Consider the following 19,929-nt stretch of genomic DNA (forward strand, 5'->3'; position numbering starts at 1 on the left):
ATAGAAGATTACAAGAATATGTTTTGATTTAGAGATGTTAAAATTATACAAATGATATTTTGATTTAGTTAAACTGTGAATTTAAAATTTCTTGTGTCAATTGAAAATATATATTTGATGACTACTTGGATATTTTGTTTATTCTGTGATACAGCATAAAAGTTAAATGTAGTTCTCGCTTTAGAACTACCCCAGCAACAGTGCACGGAGGTTAAGTGTTGTGATACACTTAAGATAGGTTTATATTTCGGGCGACCACAAACAGCTGGCAGAAAGGGTTCACAATCATGTAACAGCCCTATCTGATATTACACCATGGAGAAAGGCACAAACTGAAACGGTCTCCCAATTGCAACAGCAGGTTAAAGAGCTGCAGTATAAGGTGGATGATGCAGAGGGAAGGGCACGCAGGAGCAACATCTGAATAGTTGGGATGCCCGAAAAAAGGGAAGGTCGAGACCCCACGCAATTTGTAGAAAATTGCCTATGCACCGAAGTGGTGCCTGAAGGTTTGAAAGAAATGTTCGGTGTCAAAAGAGCCCACAGAGTTCCCACAGGAATGCTGGCCCCTGCTCAGCCACCGTGGCCTATTGTGGCTAAAAGTTTGAACTACAAGGACAGGGACACGCTTCTCCGTAAAGCAAGAGAACCGGGGCCGCTTCTCTCTGACAACACAAAGGTGTCGCTGCTCCCGGACTCTACAATGCAGGTGAAGAGGCAGAGGGAGGCATTCTTCGGGGTCAAACAGCATCTCCAACAACTTAACCTACGCTATGCATTAATATTCCCAGCCAAGTTGAAGATAATTCATGATAATGTCAGCAATTTCCTTGAGGATGTTGAGACGGCATGGCTCTGGATAGATACAAACTTCCTGAATCTGGAAATACTAGAGGAACATCGACAACCCCGGAGGCTGAGCCAACGTTGTAGGTGAATAGCACAACGGAACATGGGTCGTCAGCAGAGATGAGATGAGAGGGTGCCCACCCTTGAACAGAATATTGAAAGCAGGAGAGAAGCTTTAAAACCAGCGGTGGCGCTAAGAACGTCAGGAGAAACAAGTAGACGTGAATCGTCATCAGATGGCCAGCAACAGACTCGGAAACTAGTCAACCTCTAATCCACTTCTCCCCGCAAACTGCCAGAGATCTGGAGGAATGAACATGGTAATGATGCTGAATAAATGGCTACCAGGGGGGAGCCAGAAACTGAAAATGGATGTTATCAGCAACTGAAAGCAGAGTCACTACAGACGGACTTATAAAGTTGCGAAATGCGAAAGATGGTGCCAGCTGGTAACTGTATGGGCATGGACTTGATTATTATGTATAGTATAAGCTGTTTGGGGGGGGGACTGCCCCGGGCCCGGGATGCATACAAATGTCTTCCCTCTTTATCCTCCTTCTCTCTCTTTTTTCCCCCTTCTTTATTCAATAATCTCTTTTGTTAACCTTGCTTACGATAATTATTATTGTGTGACTTGTGTGATTACTGTCATGATGCCACTTGGTGCTAAGCAAGTGTACTGGCACGGGATGACATGGTCCGCGGTTGGCGTATCTTCCCCCTTTGTGAATGCAAAGAGTATGTTCAAATTGTTGTTGCTTGTTGCAGCAGTTTGGTCGAGCACACCCACAGGGTTGGACCGTAGTATTGGGGTTGTTCTAGTTTTAGAAGTTGGTAACTACAAGGGCACACAGTGGGATAATCATTGGATTACACCAGGAAACAGAGTTATAGCGCACAGATGGATATTATATCGCGCACATAGAGTAAATGACAACAAGAGCATCATAGAGGTTTTTTACATGGAAGGTCCGTGGCATGGGCTCCTTATACAAGAGGTACCGGATTGATGCGCAGCTGAATAGGCCGAAAACACACATAGTATTCCTGCAAGAGACCTACTTAAATTTAACGGTGGATGGCAAGACTTAAATTTAACGGAGGAGGGCAAGCTCAAGAAAAAATGGAGAGGCCAGTTTTATAGCACAACATATTCAGCATTTGGAAGCGGCGCTGCAGTATGGATACGAGCAGGGGTCCCTTTTAATTTATTGGAACAGCGGGTGGACGAGGAGGGCAGGTATGTACTTCAGAAAGTAGAGATGGATGGACAGGTATTAGTGATAGGTAGCATATACGCACCAAACACGGAGCAAGACGAGTTTCTCAAAGGTATAAGCCCTGTCCTAGTGGATCGGGCACACCACCCATGGATACTAGGGGGAGATTACAATGCGGTGCTACATACGCAATTAGACAGGTCAAATCTGCCTCCAGGGGGTGCCTTGGAAATACATCAGGCTAAGGCACTCAAGGCATGGGTAGACGGGTGCATGGCGTAGCCAAAACACAATAACACGCGAGTACTCATACTATTCCCCAGTACATGCGGTACACACAAGAATAGACCGCATTCTTTGCTCTCCAGGCCTGGTTCCACGAATACTTGACACAGCTTATATGGGAAAAAACGCTGTGTGACCATAGTCCATTGGAAATGGTGCTGCAGTGGGACCGAGTCCTCACCCCTAACCCGACTTGGAAACTTAATCAACAGCTGTTGGACGAAGGGGCCTACAAGACGCAAATGTCTAAAATCATTAATGATTATTTCTCCCTGGCAGACGGCTCTGCCTCCTCCCCGCTCATAGAATGGGAAGCATTCAAGGTGGTGAGGGGCACCTCCATTGGAGTAGCAGTAGAAGTGAGACAGGAGATAGTGCAAGATTTAACCGAAGTAGAAAATCAGTTGGGACCATTGGAGAAAGCAGCAGATGAGTTCCCCTGAGCAAGCAGAAAAACTACAACAGGCGCGCATATAATATGCTGATCTCCTGGAGAGACTAAGAGAAGTAGACTATAGGGCATATACCCAGAGGACCCATATGGAGGCGGACAAACATGGCTCTCTACTGGTATGTATAGTACGGAACCAGCCCCGAGCAACCCCTATAGCTAAGATCCGCTCCCCACTGGGGGAGATGGCCAACATGCAATTAACAATAAATGCAGCATTCCAAAGATACTATAGGCATTTGTACAGTGCTCATGTGCAACAGTATGTGCAGGAAATTAAGGAAGTCCTCCATGGAGTTAACCTTCCAAAGCTGGGCGAAGTAGGCAAGGAAGAACTAAAGTCACCAATTATGACTGAAGAGATCCAAAGGGCATTAAATATTTGCCCGTAATAAGTCCCCGGGGCTGGATGGCCTTCCCACAGAATCTTATGCGGCATACACAAAAAAAACTGGAGCCGCAATTGAGTAAGCTGTATGCAGCTGCATTGGAAGAGGGTGCCCTCCCATTGACAACTAGCCAGGAACTGGTGGTTTCGTTACTGAAACCTGGCAGGGAGAGTACGGACATTACAGCATATAGGCCATTTTCACTCTTAAATTCTGAGTACAAAATACTAAGTAAGATTGTGGCGACACAATTGTTGCCTTATCTTGGGAAGCTGGTGCACACAGATCAATGCGGATTTGTACCGTATAGGAGCACAGCGCACAATGTGAGGAGGCTATACCAGGTAATGTGGGCCCCCATTAGAACAGTTTACAAATGCAGGATGCCTTTCCTTGGATCTAAGACAAGCGTTTGACACGCTGAGCTGGGAGTACATGCTAGAGGCATTGGGCAGTTATGACATACCAGCAGAGTACCTGAGCTGGAGCAAGCTGCTATACGTTGCACCGACAGCCCAGGTACGATCGGGCAAGCATATCTCGAGTGCATGCACAATTTATAGGGGAACGAGGTAGGGTTGCCCACTCTCCCCAATACTTTTTATATTAGCATTGGAACTGCTTTCCCAAAAACAACGTACATCAGCCCTGGACTGGGGAATCCCTGTCGGTCCAACAATGCATGCTGCGTCATTATACGCATGTGATATTATATTATACATAAGGGACTTGTATAGTGGTCTTTCAGAAGCTGCGCTGCTCTATGCGGAGTTTGGCAGAGTATCTGCATTATGCATAACATTTGATAAATCATTAGCCTTCTCATTTAAGCAGACCGATGGGCCAAATGCGATTACATTTGAAGACAATATTATTCAGATGGCTCCTAACACGTTTAAGTACTTAGGAGTGAGAATATATAGGTCACAACAAGATAAATTGGATGGCAACGTACAGATCACAATAGTAGTGATGCTACCAAGGGTATTGTTCTACTTTACAACACTCCCAATACTAATCCCTGCAAAGGTGTTCCGGGTGCTAGACTCCCTGTTGACAGAATTAACATGGGGCGACTGGTAGGCGCAGGGTAGCCCTGAAGAAGCTGCAATTATCAACGAAATCAGGAGGTATGGGAGCCCTGGAATTTAGAGCATATCGCATGGCGAGCCAACTACAATGGCTCTCATATTGGCTAGCTGGCCGCAACCTGCAAGAAATTGGATACACACCTAGAATGCTGGTGCAGGGAAAATTACATGCAAAACTACATACTGCGAATTCATTTAACACTGAAGACTCATCACTATTGCAAGTACTTCTGCAGTATTGAAAATATGGATTAAAGTATACGCAACCACGCATGTCATATTCATTAAATACTCCCTTAGTAGGTTTGCCCATAGCCACAGGCATAATCACACAGGCTCAGATAGCCTGGTGGGAGGATGGAGGGTTAAATACAGTGGGGGCACAGTTCCACGAGAGTAGCCTGCTGTCGCACATGGACTTTGTGCATACTAATCGCCTAACAGACGCCTTGTTTCTATGACATGCTGGAATAACGCACTATGTAAAAAGGGTGTGGGCCCCAGATGGGCTGGAACCAAAAACGAATTAATTAGTAAAAATGCTCCACTTAATGGGTAATGGAAAACACCTAATGAAATGGTTGTATACAGGTATTAGGGAAACACAGACCTCACTATTGGGGGTCTTGAGGGCCAAGTGGTATGCCGACATGGAGACACCACTCACCGACAGAGAGTGGTCTGCACTCCTTGCTTACCCGAAGGCACGATCATGCAATGTGCTATTTAAATTCATTCAATATATGATCACACATAGAGCTTACATTACACCCCCTAGGCTACACAAGATTTTCCCCACAGCCACATCAAATTGCCCGAGATGATTTGAAACAGATGAAGAGTTTGTACATATGATATGGGCATGTCCAGTGCTAGCACACTACTGGGCACAGATAGCGCAAATATTAACAGATGTGGTTGAGGACAGGTCTTGGAATTTTGCAAAAAGCTGCATGTTAGGGCTACATCTGCACCCAAAGGGATACAAAGTACAGGCGATTTAGCGTTATTGTTAGCAAATGACATATCAGCAGAAGGTGGAAGTCAGCGAAGTCGCCAAAAATAGAGCCATGGAAAGAGGAAGTATAAAAATGGAGCTTAGCCGAAAGCGCTGCAATACGAAAGGAAGAACAGCGAGGGCAGAGGAAAATACCCATTGCAATGGCATGGGATATGCTGTGTGAGACCTTTAAAGCATGGGATGGGACCACTCAGATAGTGACCGATCACATAAACGGTACGTCATAGTTACTGACGATGGAACATTATACTGCTACCACACACCAATGGGCGGATATCACATGAGCCAGAGCCATAAGAATTAGGAGTACCGGGGCCAGTCACGCTACGGCTTCAAAATGCGATGTGATACATTGAAATGTGTTGCTTTATACTATTTCCCTTACCACAGATGCAATGGATGACAACTCTGTATGTAAAAGTAGACACTAATTGTGTAGCAAAAGTAGTCAGTTGTGGGATGGGTGGGTGGGATCTAGGGTTGTTAGATTGAGAACATGCATACTATGTACCTTCTGTTATAATTATTTAATATGGATAATATCCGGAGTTAAAAAATAAAAGTTAAGTAGATGGGATACGATGAACGAATATATGTACCAAATTAAGATATTAGTGGTCTTGTGGCAAAATGTTGACTAAAAGAAGTAAATGATAATTGCAAAAATACATTAATGTAACGGAAAGGGTGACAATTGTACGAATGTCTTATTATACCAAAACTCAATAAAGTTTGTTTTAAAAAAAAAATCACCTTCAGGAATGCTGGGAACCTCAACTGCACCGAGGCACCCAACCTCCTTAGTGGTTCAATCCTTTTTCCTAGTTCCCACTGCCTCTTGGAAGTGATACTTGAGACGTCTGATCTGAATTCATGTTTAACAACATCGAACTCAATCAACTTCTTGCTCAAAGCCTTAGACAGAATCTTCTCTTTTAATATGTAGGTTAAAAATGTAAGCAGTATTCTTCTGGGCTTGGTCCTGCTAGTGTTAAGTCTAAAGGGCTCCCTGTGAATTCTCTGAATATCTTTAGCAATCTCCTGCTCTGATTCCTCCAACTGCAGCTCCCTCTTCATCAATTGGACTAGGTAGGTTTTAATATTGTCCCCCTCTCTGCCTTCCGGAAGTAAAATATTGTCCCCCTCTCCGCCTCCCAGACGTTTTAGAATCTTCAAGTTATTCCGTCCCTGGAAGTTTTCCAATCTTTCTACTCTAACTAGCTGCTCCCTCTCCTTCGTTTTTAGCTTCACTATTTCAGCGCTATTGGGCTACATTGCTTCTCTAAGCTCCATTACCTCCCCATCTAGAATTGTTGTTATATTGCTTAAATCATCCATCTTCTTCTATAGTATTTTACAGGCAGACCTTATCTCCTTCTGATTTACCTCTGATGTCTCAAATCTGCTTTTAATTTCAGTAGTCAGAGCTTCAATAGATGGGTCCTTCTTGTCAGAGTGTTTAGAATTATACGCGCGGGACCCTTGGTGCTATGGTTTGGACCTTTTGACCCGTCTGGGGCCCATTCCACCTCCTCTGGAATTTGATACCCACCCCCAGAGGCAGCCAATGAGTCTGAGACTGGGATTTGATACCGATTCAGGGACATGTCAATGGTCCAATCCTCCATACCTTCCATATTCTCTCTTTCAGAGGTTCTTTCTTGCACCACCTGCTCCTTACTTCCCCCCTCCTGATGACTTTTGACTCACGCCATTTTACTTTCGCCCAAAATAAGCATTTTGGTTTTGGGTAGCATCTTAAAATAGGTCTTATGTGAATAGATGACCTTGATCCAATGCTCAGGGGTATGTTTTTTTCAGTATTTGTTTTAGGATTTGGTGCAATCAGAAGAACTGGTGACTCCCTCACTGTAGCGCTTGATTTATCAGAGTTTTTAGCTTCCCTCCCTACCCCCTACTCAAACTTGAAAGTAATCACCAATGGATCCAAATCTGCCTAAGCGCTACCTCTCCCCGTGCTCCTTAATGTATATCTGAAGATCCCCTCCACAGAAGCACTCCCACCCTCTACCCTCTTCCTACCTTTACCCGCCTCTAGTCCAGGGAAATCTGCTTGTTTTGTGGCTATGCGCCCTTCCTGGTGCTGGAGCAGAGATCCACTTTGCTGGCTAGAAGGATACTTGCTGCCAGTCTCGATCACCTCAAGCTGCTCCTCGGCCCTGACAGCTTCCACTCTGCTGCTGCCGCTGCCTCCGCTTCCTTTCCCCCGGAAGGGAATCCTTGTGGACACATGTCACCCTATGTGAAGCTTCAGGGTGCTCTACCCCATGACCGCTCCATCACCGTGTTTGTTGCGAACCCCAGGACGCCTCCTGGGCCTCAGGTATGATTAATTTTTGCCTTTGGTGTCTGATGGTGGTCCAAATCTTTCCTCTGGCAGAGAATTTCACTTTAGAGTTCTGGGCTGTAGAAATCATATTTCGCTCATTCTATATCACACACTCCGAGGCGCTCCCACGACCCGCATCTCACCGGCCACCATGTTTTCCCCCAAACCCTCCTCTGTATCACTCTTATCTCAGCAAATGGCTGGGGGAAATGGTGGGGTAGAACTACTTGATGATGCAGACACCAATCCGTGTGCTGCCTCCTTGGTCAATCCAGGGTCACTTAACCTGGAGGTTGTGGAAATCTCAACTATGCCAGAATCAGATTTATTGATGTCACAACCCCAATGACCAGTTCTGCCTCAGATATTTTGGCTGACGTTACCTGTGGGCGTATGGAACATAGTATGGAGCTGACGGAGGTCTTGAGCCCCAATACTATGAAGGGCAGTACCCATCTGGGCAATAAGTCATCTGGAGCTAAAGGAAGGAATGGACGAGGAGGTCTTAAATTCCCTAATGTCGATTCTGATGTGCTACATATAAGCTCTGTCTCGACACGCTCAAAGGCAGGATGTGTGGCTCTTCCCTATGTAAAAGGGTTACCGCTAAGGAAGAGGTTAAAGCCATAATCTTGCGACTGTTCAACACCGGCAGTGCAGCACAAAAGGGTGCTTTTCCACAGGGGGTAGTTACCAGAGGTCAGCCAGGCTACCCAGGACAATATAATCTCTAGCCCATTGCAAATGGACAACCAGGAAGATATTCATGACTTGCCTAGCCACCCACTATCACCAACGGATCAGCCTTACCCTCCGGAGGGTTCAGGAGCGGGAAGTTCCAAATCTATTGAATTAGAGGAGCCATCTTTGTCTACAATATTGCTGGTGTTGTTCATTCAAAGAGTGGAGGCTCAAGAATACTATACTCAAGCAAAAGCTGATAGCCAGGAAATTAAACGGATGCTACTTCTAAAGTCATCTCACACTCCTGAGAGTTTTCAGACTTGCAACGGCAGGTTGCCACTGCAGAAGTGGTCAGCACCACTGTGACGAAAGCAATTAAAATACAAGAGACTTAGATGGTGTTTTTGCAGGGGAAAATTGAGGAATCTGCAACATCGTTACTATCTAAGGGTCTTCAGCATACCTGAAGGGAGGGAAGGCTTTGATCCTTGAGCCTACATGGTCAGTCTATTCCAGCCGGGATTGGGATATGAACTCACAGGTTCAGCTGGCACATAGATTGCCATCTTTTGTAGCGCTAGGGTCCCAAGCTAAGACATCACACCCTCGCCCAATACTCGTGCATATCTTCAACAGCCCGGCCTACTACCTCTGTAAAAGTGGATTCAATCTCTATCTTTGTAAGACCAGACCTTTGTAAAGCTATGATGAAAAGGAGATGGAAGCTACGACAGCTGATTGAACCTCTCAAAGCAGTTTGTATGCAAGTCTTCCTGTAGGAGCCAGCCGAGTGAAGATTTTTAAATACGGATGCTCGCAATTTTTCTATACAGAGAAAGAAGCTAAGAAACCTCTCTCAAAATGGCAATTTAACAACACTTCTTAAAGAAAAAGGAAACAAATGCCAGTGTATTTTCTTCTTAATTTTTGATATTTTCCTTTCTCCAGTTTTTCCTTTTTCCTTCTTTTTTTTCTTCTGCTGTTTCTTTATGTGGTGGTTGGGGGGGGCAGGTATTATGGAGCCGGGGAGAGGTGTTCTAGGAGGACTACTCTGCAGGCTGTCAGTCAACGACAGCAGGGAAAGAGAATGATTCCTTTTTCTAGACACTGGGGAGCAATGGGTTGGGATTGGAGAGCAATGGAGAGCTGTTTTCTGTTTTCCTATTGGCATCACTGGGTGGGGTTGCAGGGGGCTGGGGGGGAGTAAAGGAGCCAGTCAACTTATGGAAGTACTCACAAAGATGGAGTCTGCAAAGAGAGAAGGGTGGCATGAATAAAGAACAGAGTAAAGGGAACGATAGTTTGAACAAGATTATGTAATGTTTAATTTGAAGTATATATGTTGGAATGTTGCAGGACTAAACCAACCTAGGAAGGAATGACTGATTTGTGAAGAACTCATGGCATTTAAGCCACAGATAGTTGTTTAACCTGAGACCCATCTGGCTTATAAGGATAGATCTATGCTTAAACAATGCTTAAATGTTTCAACACGCACCTTTCAGACTGTTTCAATTCGGGAGGTCGCCATAATGAAATCCCAAAACTTAGCTGTAACCATATTACGTACTTCAGGAGACTTTAAAGTAAGATGGGCAATAGCTCAGCTGTTGCTATTGGGATAAAAAGTCACAATGTGTGTGGTTCATGGTGGGGCAATGGAGTGAGCAGCACAGCTCGAGAGCTCCTGTCAGCCCACCGCCATCCTGATGTCCTAAATGGGCCTAGGACCCCTACAGTGCACCTCCGCAGCCATATGACGGGCATGGTGTGTCCCAGAGGCGCAGGGACCCCGTGCCACCCACTGTAGGACGTGAACTCGCCAAGTTGGAGCACGGGCGGGAAACAAGCCAAGATGGCAGAATCCATAACACCGTGACTGAGCTGAGACAATTGCTGAATTGGCAGTGCTGATCGAGCTGAGTGCCCCTGCCTCACTCAGCAAGAGATCGGGAGTTGCTCCCGGATACCCCCTGAGGCGGAATTTAGAGAGCAGAACGAGGACTAAGGGTGGGCATAATTTGTGTAAGGGGTCTATGCGGAGAGGCACGGAGATGGAACCAATCTTCACACTCTCTGCATAGCTCTGTTACGCGCCACCCGCCTCCGCTCGCAGTATTGAAAAACTTTAAAAAACATTATAAATAACATTTTAAATAACCTTACCTTATTGGCGGCGGCCCCAGCGTTCCATCCGTCTCCATCGCATCTTCTTCTGGGAACTGCGCATGCGGGGGCGCCCGCGCACGCGCTGTTTCCAGAAGAAGACGCGATGGAGACGGAGGGAAGCCCGGGGACGCCGCCGATAAGGTAAGGTTATTTAACATGTTATTTATGTCTTTTAAAGTGTTAATACTGCGGGCGGGAGGCAAGCAGGAGGTGGGTGGGAGACCAAATCCGTTCTGCCCGAGTGTGTGGAGATTTGCCTTGTTTCTCTGCCTACATGGCGGAAGACGGAAGGGACGAATCTCCACACATTCCGTGGGTGGAACAGAATTATCCACCCACCCCTAAGAAGGACGGGAGTGGAGGGGGGCAGTGCGTGACAGAGACTGCGAGAAGAGCAGTGAAGGAGATGCAACACCCCTAGGGAGAGCTGTGCAGGGCATGAGAGGAGAGCGGACCACAGCGGCACTGAGGCTGTCGGCGGAAACAGAGGAGGGCAGCCAGTAAGACGACGATGGAGAAAGGTCCCCGGCTGTCCCTGTCGGAGAGCGTAAAACCTTGAGCACGGCCATTGGACCCATGGGTAACGCTGTGAAGACCCCGCGAGGTATGCTGACCATGGCGGGACAGAGATAGGAGGCAGGAGCAGTGGCTGGCAGCTGCTGCGAAGGCCCTCTTGGCGAGATATAATGTGTTCCTCAATTGCATCCGGGAAGAGAGGAGGACCCTAGAGAAAGCCATGTGAGAAAGAGGGCCCTGCCTGCGGCTCCAGGATGCAAGCTCGGGCTCGAAGGCAAGAGTGTTGTGAAAGAAGCTCAAAGGGAACAGCAGGGCCCCCCCATATGAGCGATGAGCGAATAACTCGGCCCTGAGGCCAGCTGGGAAACACAGGGGAATGTCAGGGCAGGCGTGGAGGCTCAACTTGAATGAGTGGGCCCAGCAATGTGAGTGGGCCCAGGAATTGCCAGCATCGGGGCCTAACCAATAGAAAGGTGGGGAGACCCCCCTCCCAGTGCACACAGCCTAAGCATCTGTTATAAACCGCGCAGAATAATACGGCCACAATGGGGTGAGATCCAGAGCCCCCTGGGTGACCTGGAAGGGGGGTGGATTCAGGCCCATATTATACAGGCAGGACACACCGAGATCCCCAGAGATGACGGCGGAACGGTGGTAAGTTGAAGCAGGGCCAAGGAGCCTAGTGTGAGCCTGGAAGAGGGTACGTGCCAGACCAAAGAGGGCCCACCTGAAAGGACGGCTTCAAGGGCGATGAAGGCTGCTCGAGCACCCCATGAGTGCATGTAGCGCTAGAAGCACATTGGAGGAAAGAGGCCTTGACAGGAAAACCAACAGAGGAGAGAGGAAAGACCTTAATGCAGGTGGAGACCCCACACTGCAAGATATCCTGCAGGCTATCACCTCTTCCAGTGAGCGCCTGGAAACCAAGATCAACTCACTGAGCCTTGACCTGGGCCTACTCAGAGATTGCCACAAAAAGCTGAGAGACCGCGTCAAGACAAATGAGGGGCAACTATTAGAGACTCTGCCGGATATAGCAATAATGAAGCAGCGAGTGGCAGAGCTCGAGACAAAGGTGCAAACATTGGAAGGCAGATCCGAAGGTGCTGAAAATAGGTCACGTAGAAGCAACCTCTGTATCATAGGCCTGCCTGAGAAAATAGAAGGTCATAGCATGATAGGTTACAGGGAAAACTGGCTCCAGGAGGAAGTGGCGTGAAGGGCTTATCGAATTTCTTTGCCCTAGAGCGGGCACATAGAGTCCCTGCAAAGCCCCGGGGACTCCTCTGTTACAGGGACAGAGATCACATCCTTGCCCAGGCTTGTCTCAGAGGAGACATAGAAGTGGCTATCTCTGCTGTGCACATTTTCACTGACTTCTGAGAGGTGCAACGACAGAGAGGCTCTTATAAGGGACAAGAAGCAGAGGCTGGGGCAAATAAACTACAAATACACAACACAATATCTGGCCACGCTACGAGTCACCATGGAGAGGCCCTCGAAGGAGGCATCGGACTGGCTGGAAAAACACAGAGGAACGGAGCCATTACAGGACCCAACTGGGAGAAGAAGACGTGAGAACCGCCCCAGGGGCCGGCGGGCCTTGAAAGAGACTCTAGCACGCACGTAAGAGGAGGTGCAGCTTGTGCACCAAAACGTGATGCAGGTAATAGCGCTGATTAGCGGTAAAGGAAGTAGCCAGGGACCCCCTGGAGGCAGTGAATCCCTGGCGTAATCTGGCTCGGAACATGGATCCAGTGACTCCGAGGCACCGATCGTGGTGCTTCCAGACGTAACACCGCAGATGGCAGATGACATCGCATAATGGGAGAGAGCAGTGACCTACTGTGAGATGGTGTGAAGCAGCACTGAACACATCTGACCCAAGAATGAGGTATCAGGACTGATGGATGGAGGGAGCGGCTGGGGGTTCCTTCGTGACTAAGAGAAATGGAAAGGCAGTTCCGGAGACTGGGAGAGCAGTGGAAGCGTGGCCTCCCCCCTTGCAATTGACTGATCGAACTGCAAGCAGTCACTTGCAGACTTATAATTGTGGTTTGGATGGGAAGTGGGAGTTGGGAGAAATGCTTAATGTTGATACTGGGGGGATACCTTGAGTTGCAGCACACAGGGAACCATGTGAGATTGAGTGAGGAGCACAGGCCGGAGATAAAGCTTATGGAGGGAGACGGCCGGGGCCTCGTAACATACCCTAATGGCTGACAAGCAACAGTACAAATGCATGACTTGGAATGTCAGAGGCATGCACATAACCACGAAATGCCACAGTCTTTTCCTATAGCCGGGGAGGGAGCCCAGATAGCCTTGTTACAGGAGACACATCTAACGCAGAAAGAAGGATAAGCCTTTCAGAGAAGGTGGAGGGGCCAGCTTTTTTACACTACCTACTTGGCATCTGCACGGGGGTGCTAATATGGATCCAAGCCAGAGTTCCATTTTAATTGACAGATTCTCTGTGGATCCAGAGGGTTGATATGTAGCTATAAAGGGACGACTAGAGGGCCAAGAAATAAGTATTATTAGCGTCTAGGCCCCCAATGTAGAACAACCAGCCTTTTTCGCGAGGCTGAGTCACTGCTTACTGCATTACCTGACGGGCACTACCCTAATGAGGGGGTGACTTTAATAGTGTGTACAACATGCTCTTAGACCAATCCCACCCCCCGCTCAGAAATTCCAAAGCAGTATTCACCAACTGGAGACAGAGCTGGGAACTGATAAACGCCTAGTGGACCTTGCCCCACCAAGATAGGGACTACTCCTTCTTTTCAGCGGTTCATGAGGTACATGCTTGACTAGATCCCTTCCTAAGCTCCATAGATACACAGAGCCATGTTTCGGCCACAGAATACCTCACACAAACAAATTCAGAACATCCTGTCTTTGAAATGGGGACACCCTGTGTCAGCGATCCCTACATGGCGGTTCTACCCAGATACCCTGGAGGACCAGGGCTTCCGGGAAGAGATCAGGGGAGAAATAGAGCACTACTTCACGGCCAATGAGGGGACGGCCACTTTGACGAGCACGGAGTGGGACGCCTTCAAGGTTATCCTGAGGGGCGAATGTATAACACATACCACTGGGATTAGGCGTGTCATCCTGGGAAAAGTGGTACAAAAGGGGGTGGTGATGGACGTGCTCAGACGTGAGTCCCTTGCTCACTTTGCCACTGGATTCAAGCAAGGCGGGCTGAAGACGGCTGTAATGCCAGAAACCGTCCTTGGAAGCTTGTTTCCGGTCCAGGGAAGGCATGGCTTGGCAGTTCGGGCTGGACTGTTCCTAGTGCTAATTAGCCGGACCCCAATAGGCCTACAGCGGCTCCTCGACATCACCGCGCGATGCTCCAAACTAAACAAACTTAGCATCAACTATGACAAAACAAAAGTCATGTGCCTCAACCATTGCAAAAAGAAATCAACACACAGTTGGTTTATGGACGAAAAGAAATTGGAAATCACAAACAAATATCGCTATTTAGGAGTAATCATAGACAACAGGGGAAGTTTCACACCACAACGAGAGGAACTAAAAAAGAGAGGCCTAATGACAGCTGTATCTTTAAGAAAGTTGAAAAACAAAATTGCTGGGCCAAACCTCTCCCCACTAATAAAGCTGATCCAAGCCAAACTGACCCCATCCATCACCTATGGAAGTGAAGCAATGAGAGGCAGGGACGCTGAAACAGTAAACGGAATAATAACAAGAGCGATGCGCATGATTCTTGGACTTCCGCGATACACCTCACCGGCGCAAATCCGACTCGAATTCGGGTTGGTAAAAGAAGAGCTGTCGCGCAAGGGAGCTTACCTCAAAAGCTGGTATAAAATCAGTAGGGGAGAGGCAAATACCCTGAACGCACTACTCTGGAAAGAACTTCAAAGCAAAGACAATAGCCCAGCAAGGCTTTTTTTGGAGGACTCGATAAAGCAATTGGGGGCGCGACAACTGTGGGATCTTCAAGGGACCTTGGCAGGCTTTAAAAAAACAGTAAACAATGTCGTCAGAAAAGAATCTCTCTTACAGTATAAAGCCTCACTGACGGAGCGAGCACACGGCTGGCTAACTGTACACACTTATAAAAAGCTTGCACCACAATCGTATCTTTTGACCAGCTTCACCAAAAAAACAAAAGAGGCATTCCTAAAACACCGACTAGGTGTACCGCCCTCCGCAGACCACATGGCCCCTTGGCTGCGACCTCCAAAACCAGCAAAATGCCGCCTGTGCGGGAACGATGAGGAAAATATCCTACATCTCATTACAATCTGCAAGGCGCTGCAGACAGAGCGCAGGAACCTGCTGAGACCACTGTTCAACAAAAAAGGGATCAGGTCCTGCAGGCAAGCAGTTCTGGCTTGCTTTTCAGGCGATGAAGTCCAAATGGCCTCTCGACTGGTAAAATATATCAAAGCCGTAGAAGCCAGAATCAATATAAAGTAAGAACAAATGGACAAAGAAACCGTATCTTCCATACCCCTGGAGCATAAAACACTCGATCCACATAGAGGCACAATTGACTAACTGGCATAAACACAGACAGAGCTCCCAAAAGGCTCGAGCACATGGGGACAAAGAACAGTACTCCTTCGAAAATGGAACGAGATCCGCAACGCTCTACGAAATGGAAAAGAGGCTAGGTTAACCACAAGAAATCGCCCCAGAGGAACTGCAGCAACGCCTTAGTGACGGACAATCATTCACCCCAAAAAAACTTTCCTTCCGTTCTTTTAAACTTTAATTTTCAGTACTGTTTAAGCGAAGCTATCTTCCTTTTGTTGGAGTTTTTAACTACTCACAAGAACCAACATTTAGGTTGCTACAGATATCTTCCATTTTTAATTGTTTTTATCGCTGCTGGTTTTTTGTAATGGTTTTTATTAACTGTACAATAAATATTACTTACTTACTTACCCATGAGGCAAAGGGTCAGACTGATTTGCATATAGCCATGTTGTTGGACTTGGCCCTTATGGCAGGATCACCCCTAAACTTTTTTTGCTTTTGGTATGTGATCTATGTTAGTGATTTTTGGGTCTCTGCGCACTTTTTCCCTGTGTCCCAGGGTAAAGTGCGTGCGTGTAGTGTGGCTGGCCTGCCCTCCCATAGGAATGCATGGGGAATGTGTGTGTCCCTGGTAGTTCCTGATGTGTGGGGAGTGCAGGCTCGAGTTTGGTATGTGTGAACTCGTGAGAGTGAATGCTGCACGATGGTATGTGCGGCTTGTATGTGTCTAGAAGGGAAGTGCCACTTCTAGACATTGATATCTGTGTGCAGTAAGGGTGCTGGAGCGTGATTGGCTGGAGCTGGCTGGCATGCCTGGCTCCAGGAAGGCTGGATGGGTCTGCCCGGTGGTGAGTGTGAGATTAGCATGAGTGATGTGTGGGAGGGCTGCACCTGGTTCCTTGATGGGCTGGGTTTTTCCCCACACAATGCTGGCTCCGCCCCCCTGTGGTGTGTCTAACGACCCTAGCCTCCCCAGTGAATGAAAGGGGTGGTTGGGCCATCAAGGGTGGTCCAAGACCAGCTGCGACTGGTCTCCCCCCACCCTGCACCTACAAACAAAGGAGTTATGAGTATAAGAAGGGGCTGTGTCCCCATGAAAGGGGTTCTCTTTTCTGATCCTGCCAGAGGGGGCTGTTGCTGCTGCTGGGGCCAGTAGGACCGCCACTTGGACTGTCTCCCTGCCTGGAGACCCAGTGTGCTGGCTCTGGGCCCAGCCTTGCCCCCCCTGCCTGCCTCCAGCCCCTGCTGGAGCTTGTGCTGTGCCTATAGCCCTGAGAGCGCTGCTCTCTGTCCTTCAGCGCTGGGGAGCGCTGGAATCCCCTTGCCTAGCGCTTGGGAGCGTTTTATTTGGCTCCTAGCGCTGTGAGCGCTTTATTTGGTCCTGTGGCACTTGGGAGCGCCTTTTCTTTGATGCTAGCGCTGCTAGCGCTTTGTGTGCCCAGCCGGTGCCCACCCGGCATCTGCCCGAAATTACGGCGCATAGCGAGTGCCTACCTCGCTTCATATTTTTAATTTATCATGAGGGAGCCCACTCCTCGGATAATGGGACCCCGCCTGCCTGTCTGAAGCAAGCCGCTGCGCTGCCCGCGGCGACCCGGAAGTGATCGTTGGCCCGGCCAATCACTGCGCGGCCCGAGGGAGGTGAACCGGAAGTCCCGCCCCCACCGAGCCGCGAGGCGAAGGAAGCAGCCGGCGTGTCCTGCCCGAGGCTCCCGATCGAAGGGAGAGCCCCGGGACAAGAGAAGAGGAGCCGCCGCAGCCACAGACAGCCGGTGAGTGCGCAGTGGGGCCGAGAGAGCGAGTGCAGGGAGGAGGGCGTCGGGGCACATTGCCGGTGCCCGCCCCTCCCCTGCAGCACCCGGGCCGGAGAGAGGCCCAGAGGTGTTCGAGCCCTGAGAGGCTCGTGGGGCCCTTGCTCTTGTTCTGAGTCCCCCGTGAGGGACTCCAACGAAGCCCGCCTTTGAGGTTAGGAGCCCCGAGGCTCCTGGAGGCAATCTGCATATTTCGAGCCCGAGAGGCTCAGGGGCATTCCTGTTCTTTCGAGCCCTGAGAAGCTCAGGGTGCCAGTTTGTGGTTCTTGAGCCCAGAGAGGCTCTGAGGGTGCCAGTTGCTTTGCGAGCCCAAAGAGGCTCGAGTGCCCATTCTTGTGTGAGAGCCTGAGAGAGGCTCATTGCCCGCATTTACCCACGAGCCCAGAGAGGCTCAGCAGTGCCACAGTGGTGGTTCTTGAGCCTGCGAGGCTCCAACGTTGTCCTAACTTTCCTGCACCAGTTGCCCAGCACTTTGTGGGCAACTGCTACGTTTAGGCTTGTGTTTTTGGCTGTCCGCGCAGCCTGCCTAACATTGAGATTCAGGGCATTTCAGCCCTTGTGAGGCCAGTTGGCCTGAGAGACGGTTCTGTTGTTGTGCTAGGTGATTCTGGTACATTCCTGATTTACTTACTAAATGTGAGTTCTGCGCAATTGCTATTGCTACACCTCTGAATGTGTTGATACATCATGTGTTTTGCTTCTTTCCCTTTGCTAGGTGTTGATGCTTAGGTGATTGCTTTTTCCTTCCATAGGTCCTGAGACTAAGGTCCTAGTTACCTGCGTGATTTTCCTAGAGTGGTTAGGGTTACGTAGGAGGGGTTTACCCCTTACCAGGAAGTCCTGGTTGTGTGCTACATGTGCTATTTTTATGCTAAAGTCATTATATGATTTATGTGCTGAGTATTGTTTCTACCAAGTATTATTTCTACAAGTGCTAAGTTCTAAAAGTGCATACCCTTGACAGTGGTCCAGGTGGCCCTGTCCTGTACATAATCCCTTGTAAATTCCGCCCGTGCCTGTTGGCACAGTGTAACAAGATGTGTGTTTTATCTAATGTATGTTGATTATAATACAAAGGCTATTTTTATATAACCTTGTGTGGAGTTTCCTTCGTGGTGGGCCTTTGGGTAATGTTGCTGGTGTGCGTGCGCAAATACTTAACTCACATCGCCTCCGAGTTTAGCCTTGCTGCTTGCGCCACGTTACCTAGAGGGTGAGCAGGGGTTATCTTGGCGTGTAACTCCCTTGCCCTGACTTGGGAGTGGTGGTCTCTGACTGACTTTGGCGAGAGCCCTGGCCTGCCAGGAATCCCATTTCCAACAACCATGTCTGAACTGGGGTGGCAGAGTGGGCTAAAGAACGTTGATGGATCAAACCCAAATCTTTTGACTGAGTGTGAGTGTTTGATTGGTTCAGATGCTCCTTTCATCACCACCCCCTTTTGTACCGCTTTGGCCGCCATAAGTGTGGCAGGGTATGCTCAGACGTGAGTCCCTTGCTCACTTTGCCACTGGATTCAAGCAAGCCGGGCTGAAGACGGCTGTAATGCCAGAAACCGGTCCTCGGAAGCTTGTTTCCGGTCCAGGGAAGGCATGACTTGGCAGTTCGGGCTGGACTGTTCCCATGAGGCACAGGGTCAGACTGATTTGCATATAGCCATGTCTGAACTGGGGTGGCAGAGTGGGCTAAAGAACGGTGATGGATCAAACCCAGATCTTTTGACTGGGTGTGAGTGTTTGAATGGTTCAGATGCTCCGTCCATCACCACCCTCTTTTGTACCGCTTTGGCCTCCATAAGTGTGGCAGGGTATGCTCAGACGTGAGTCCCTTGCTCACTTTGCCACTGGATTCAAGCAAGCCGGGCTGAAGACGTTTGTAATGGCAGAAACCGGTCCTTGGAAGCTTGTTTCCGGTCCAGGGAAGGCATGGCTTGGAAGTTCGGGTAGGACTGTTCCCATGAGGCACAGGGTCAGACTGATTTGCATATAGCCATGTCTGAACTGGGGTGGCATAGTGGGCTAAAGAACGGTGATGGATCAAACCCAGATCTTTTGACTGGGTGTGAGTGTTTGATTGGTTCAGATGCTCCGTCCATCACCACCCCCTTTTGTACCGCTTTGGCCGCCATAAGTGTGGCATGGTATGCTCAGACGTGAGTCCCTTGCTCACTTTGCCACTGGATTCAAGCAAGCCGGGCTGAAGACGGCTGTAATGCCAGAAACCGGTCCTCGGAAGCTTGTTTCCGGTCGAGGGAAGGCATGGTTTGGCAGTTCGGGCTGGACTGTTCCCATGAGGCACAGCATCAGACTGAATTGCATATAGCCATGTCTGAACTGGGGTGGCAGAGTGGGCTAAAGAACGGTGATGGATCAAACCCAGATCTTTTGACTGGGTGTGAGTGTTTGATTGGTTCAGATGCTCCGTCCATCACCACCCCCTTTGTACTGCTTTTGCCGCCATAAGTGTGGCAGGGTATGCTCAGACGTGAGTCCCTTGCTCACTTTGCCACTGGATTCAAGCAAGCCGGGCTGAAGACGGCTGTAATGCCAGAAACCGATCCTCGGAA

The sequence above is a fragment of the Lissotriton helveticus genome, chromosome 6 (assembly GCF_964261635.1).
Source record: "Lissotriton helveticus chromosome 6, aLisHel1.1, whole genome shotgun sequence".
Taxonomy (NCBI): Eukaryota; Metazoa; Chordata; class Amphibia; order Caudata; family Salamandridae; genus Lissotriton; species Lissotriton helveticus.